Consider the following 6,021-nt stretch of genomic DNA (forward strand, 5'->3'; position numbering starts at 1 on the left):
AGATACAAACCAACACACGTGCATATGAAATAAAGATTGCTTTTGCTATTTCTGGATTATGTGCAGATTTCTGTGATGAATCCATTCAATTCGATTGCGTTTCTGGTAAACAGTTCAACCCATTTGCAAGTCTATCCAGGAAATTTATTCGGTACGTCCTTTCAGCCACCTGCGCGCCATAAGCAACCAGAAATTGTGAACAAGAATTGAAATACAAGTGAAACCAAGAGCAACAACAACAATGCAAATGAGATGCGAACCAAATGCGACCGAATGTATGGAAACGAATGTGGGCATTTGCTTTATATGCACAGGGCGGCAGATACGTTAGGTATATAAAATATACTAACCATTGGATATACTAGGGTTGCTCAAAGAGAGATCTACTCTAATGTACATTCACGTTCACTGATGTATGGGCTCAGATAGATTTTTATATAGATTTATACTTATTTAAGCGCAGTAGAGTAGTGCGCCTATCATATATATTTATTCGTAATGTTAATTTTTTATTTCAATTTTTACTGATTAATTTTATTTTATATTATTTCATTTTATTTCAATTTTCTCTTCATTTTTTTTTAGTAATTCTTTTTTGTTTTGTAGTTCATTAATTTTGTTTTTTTTTTTTTTATTGGGATTACATTTCTACTGCGTATGGTTGCTCGCATTTGCATTTTGTTCATTTTGCATTCGGATTTTGATGAAGCGGCTAAAGTGGGTGTTACATGGATGATATAAATCACATTGCGTAGATTATGTAGTAGCACAGCAATGGCAATAGCAACAGATACATTACCCAACAGCCCCTTGGCAATATTTTTACTGCTGTACCATTTTTTCTTTTAAAATCTTTTTTTTTTTGCTCATTCTCATTTTTTAACCAAAGTTTGTATTTTTATTCGCATTTATTCGAAACGCAAACGATGACGAAGCAACTGAACGTAGGTTGCCATTTTTACGCCATCATTTTGAGTGATGTCAATTAGATTGATTTGATCAGCGTAAATGTGTGATTTATCAGTCAGTACCGGAGTAAGCGGTAAATGCGCTCCATAGTACGACTACATTCAGCATTGGCGCATTTTCAATTTGACTTTAGTTATTTCGTTGGGAACAACTGCTAAGGAATGAGCAGTTATTTTATTCTTTTTTTTTCGTTTACAAATTGACAGCGTATGAATAAGTAGAACAGATTTTGCAACTCTCAATCATATGGTGCCGTTTTTCGTATATCGAGAAATAGATTTTATGCACTCATCTTCATCTTCATCATCAATCAGTCAACGATACATCCACCCACTTAAACAATATGTCATACCCTGCGGCAAGCGGCAATTCCTTCCAACTTCTGTATTCTGCTACTGTTTGTCTGTCCTCTGCTTTCTACTTAATGCCCCTGAGGAAAATACTTCACTTAGTATCAGGATGCAATATCTGTAGTATTGATTGTAGACTGTAGATACGAATGTTTGATATACCAAACGATTCCGTTGTGCAATTTTTATCTCGGTTTTTATAGTGATGTACGAGCATATTTGTATCCGCATCCGTGTGAGTTGAGTTGAATTGAGTTGAGATGAGATGAGTGGTGTTGGTAGGTTGTTCGACAATTTAAGAATTGTTAAGTATTTAAGTTCATATAAAATTTATAAAATAGAAAGATATTTTAAATGGATTTCAAAAGTAATTTGCAAAAACTTTTCAATTATGCATTGGAACACAAGGGAATCCAGAAGAATTCTCAAATGTGGCAATAAATAACGCAATTTTAATTAAGAAAATGAAATTTTTTTTGGGGTACTTCTGAGTTGTAAATTAAAAATTCGGTTTGGTTGATGTTAATTTGTTTTGAGTAATTTGAAACTCTGTTAATTATTCCAAAATTCATTGATTTCTTGTTCGAGTGGGAAGGTTCTGGAAAAGTATGTATGCAATACTTCTGCTAAGGAATCAGGTTATTCATATTATGACAATGTCATGGTGATTAAGAAATGGATATGAAACTTTTGAAAATAACTACTAAACATAAAATCAGTTTCAAAATTAGTGAAATAGTAATATGTAAAGTTTGTTATATATGTATAATAGTTATGTGTACCATAGTATAAGCTATTAGCAGTTTAAAGTTATATATCCAGATAATAAATTTTGATACTTAAGGTTACTATATGTTTACAAAAATTGTACAATATAATAATATAAATACAATAAAATATAATGATATAACTGTTGTTGTTAGATTTTTGCAATACTTCTCTTATACACATAGACTTCTTTTATTTTGTAAACATTTTCCTAATAAATAACAACTAATTCGGTTTGCCTAATTACTATATCTAAAAACATATTCATTTCGTATTGTTTATTATTTTATCTATATTTTTTTTTCAAAGATTTAATAATTATAATTGCTTAGCAGTTACTTAACATATTTTCAGACCCATCTCCTAATTTACATTTTGCTTTGCACGAACAATTTTAAAGTTTCTTGAGGCATCAGATTCTTGCATTAAATAATTAATTGTTGTTTTCAAACTAGGGTTATATCAATGCAATTCATTGCATTTAATTAAAACTATTGTAAAACTGATTAATTCGCAATAAAATTTAATGAATTTTTGATTTTTATAAAAAATTAAATAATTCCAAAACTATAATTAAAAGTTGAGCATTGTAATTTTGTGAAAGAGAAACCTAAATTATATGGATTAATCTAAACTGATTGGGGCAAAACAATGCCCACAAGAAACCTATAATTTTAATTTTAATTAACATTGGCTTAAAATAAATGACTTGGAAAAACAAAATAATTGCAATTCAACAATAAATTATATTAAATCGACTTCGCGTAATTGCTATAATGTGCAATCAATTTAATTAATTATATTAAATTTTATTTTATGAATTACTAGTAAGTTTTTTGAATGCATAAATCATTAAACGTATAACAATTAATGGTTTCATATACATCATTCCTAAAATTATGTATAGTTTAAAAAGAGACTATACAGGAAATCGTATATCATATTATTTTTGTTATATATTATTTGAAAGAAATATAAATTTACCAAGTATATCATAAATTATTATTCGTAGTGGTTTAACTCTACAATTATCAAATACATAATAGTCTTTTAATATACAGGGTATGTTTTTAAGACGTTTGATATTTTGAATTAAAAGAAATCAAACTTGTCTTCATTAAATAAGTCTATTGTATTTTCATTTGATAATAATTGTATAGCATTAGGGACAAAAAATATTTGTTGAAAAAATGTTGAATAAAGCATCAACGGAAGAAAAATAAAAAATTTTTCAGCTGTTAGAGACTCTTCATATTGGAAAAAGGTATCAACTCAAAGAAGATGACGTTTTTTTATTGGAACACATTATAATATAGACTAGCTTTACTACTAGACACTAAAATTAATTTTAAATTTTTTGGCCAAAAATCATTAAAAAATAATAAAAGTGAAACAACACATTTTCAATAATATGATATTAAGAAAAATAAATATTCTTTTCTAAGGTTTCTAAAAAGCCTATCTGCCCTAGGGACCTTTCTGTGGAGCTGAAAATCATAGTAATACCTATTTAAGTATTATAAATTTTTAGAAAATTTCATATTCTTTTAGAGGATAGAGCATCATATAAATTCAAGACTTATATATCCAACCCTAATAGCAGTCACCGTTTATATACTAAAGACACTCCCAAGATTTTCCCAAGATTTTTGGAGATTTTAAAGTTAATCCCGAAACATTGGAATTGTTTGCTTTAAATAATATTCATGGTTAAACTTCTTCTTATATTTCATGAAGAAATATAGATTATGATTCCACTTCATATCAAGTTGTCTTATATCTATTTACCAAACTACCGCACAAAATTATGCCTACTAAATACAAAATTTAGTATTTACTAAATTTAGAGACATTTGCTAAATAGGAGTTACTCTCTCTTGTACAATATTCAAGATAGTTCTACATTATATATAGCTCATTTTATTTTACTTTTATATATTATAATTAATTTTGTATAAAATTTTAAAATTTAAATTTATAAAATTTTATTCAAATACACAAATATTAATTTTTTTGACAATTTTTGAAATTATATCTTAAAGATCCTAAGGGATTTAGTCCTCTAATCCCTCTAATCAGAATCGAAAACTGTTACAAAGGTAGTTTGCAGATGAGAAACAGTTTTCCGGTTTAATAATTGTAGATTGAAAAGTTGGAAATTTGATATTAACATTAATTATATACATTCAAATCTAATGTTATATTTTATTATGTTATGTTAAAAAAAATAAAAGTGATTGTTTCCATTAATCAATACCAACCAATAAAATCATGAATTACCTACTTTGACTATTCTCGTAATATTTGACTCACAAATAGGTTGGGATCCTGGGGTTATTATCTCTATTTTATGGCAAAAAAAATTAATTAAATGACCGTCATTATTGTCTACCTTCTAACATATTAAATACAGTCCTGAATAAGCTGAAACAATATTTATAACCTATTAATGGTAGTACAAAAAGATGACTATAATTTGACAATTTTTGTGTCTATTAGTGCTATATTTCTGGATAATAGATTCAAACAAATTTATGCTGTTGTTGTTGTGACTTTAGTGCTATTGCGCACTTTTACACTTTTGTGGCTGGGGGGCTTATCTCTGCCCCACACTAAACTCTAACTATACTAGAATTATTATCATTTATTTATTTTTTAACTGATGACGGACCGTAGATCAGCATATCTTCCTGTGAGCCCTGAGGTGGACCTAAGGTTTGTTAGGTGCGGAGTTGGGCAGCGCATCAACTTTTGTGAATAATTTTATTCCTCTGACTTTGATATATTTTTTTACCGAGTCTATCCTTAGATCTCTATGCATGTCTGTTATTCTAATATACCAAGAAATCATCTTAATTAGTCTTCTTAAAGCCAGATTTTGCGCTATCTGTAATTGCTTTATGGCAGTATTTAAGGTTTTGCTGTAAGTTACACATCTGTACAGTAGTGCTGGCCTAATTATTTAAGTATATAATAACTTATTATTTTTGAGGTTGAATCGATTATTATTAAATGAAAAAAAAAAAAACATTTATAATTTTTAGAGTCAAAACTACTGGATTAAACGAAGTTCATAATTATATATAAATTATTGTATAATTTTTTCTATATGTCTGATAGCATAACTCAACACTTAGTAACTCTTTAGAGTTGCATAGTTGACAAATATTAAGATTAAGTATTAAAATAAGATATAGCAAAAATCAGATATATTCCTCCATTTCTCAGGCTTCTTATGATCCAGAGTTCTAAGTTATTGGCAGCACTATAATCATACCAACGCTTTTCTTACATATGTTTTTTTGATTTATCTGTAGCCACAAAATGGTCCCTTACTTCCTATGATGGTTCACCGTATAAATTCGAATACAAATGTCAGTTTTGGCGGGGAAGCAAAAGAGTATCCTTTATGGCGTTTAAAAAGGGTGTAGTGCTAATTTGATCCCGCTATGTTTAATAAAACATTATAGAACTTCAACTTTACTATTTAATGGATCTTTTTTAATAGTTATAAAACGATAACTAGAGTATGAGGTACTTTTACACTGAAGATATACTATAATAATATATGTGCCATGTATACTGAGACTACGGAAACCATCGGGGATACTCGTTTCTTATTGGTTACACGAAGAGATCTTTCACTGGCCCGTAAAATCTTTACAGTCAATAAAACTAAATGGGCCATTTCCACTTTCAGCCCGTTTAAATCACCTGGTATCGATAATATACAACCGTGCCTTCTTCAGAAAGGCGTTGATATATTAGCACCGATATTAACAAACTTATTTAGGATAAGTCTAGAATTAGGCGTAATACCTAAACATTGGACGAAGGCTAGGGTAGCTTTCATACCGAAAGCAGGCAAAAAGGCGGACCACACGCCAAAAGCTTTTCGGCCCATTAGCCTTACTTCTTTCCTGCTTAAAGCAAT

This window comes from Teleopsis dalmanni, chromosome 1, assembly GCF_002237135.1.
Source record: "Teleopsis dalmanni isolate 2A chromosome 1, ASM223713v2, whole genome shotgun sequence".
In the NCBI taxonomy this organism is placed as follows: domain Eukaryota; kingdom Metazoa; phylum Arthropoda; class Insecta; order Diptera; family Diopsidae; genus Teleopsis; species Teleopsis dalmanni.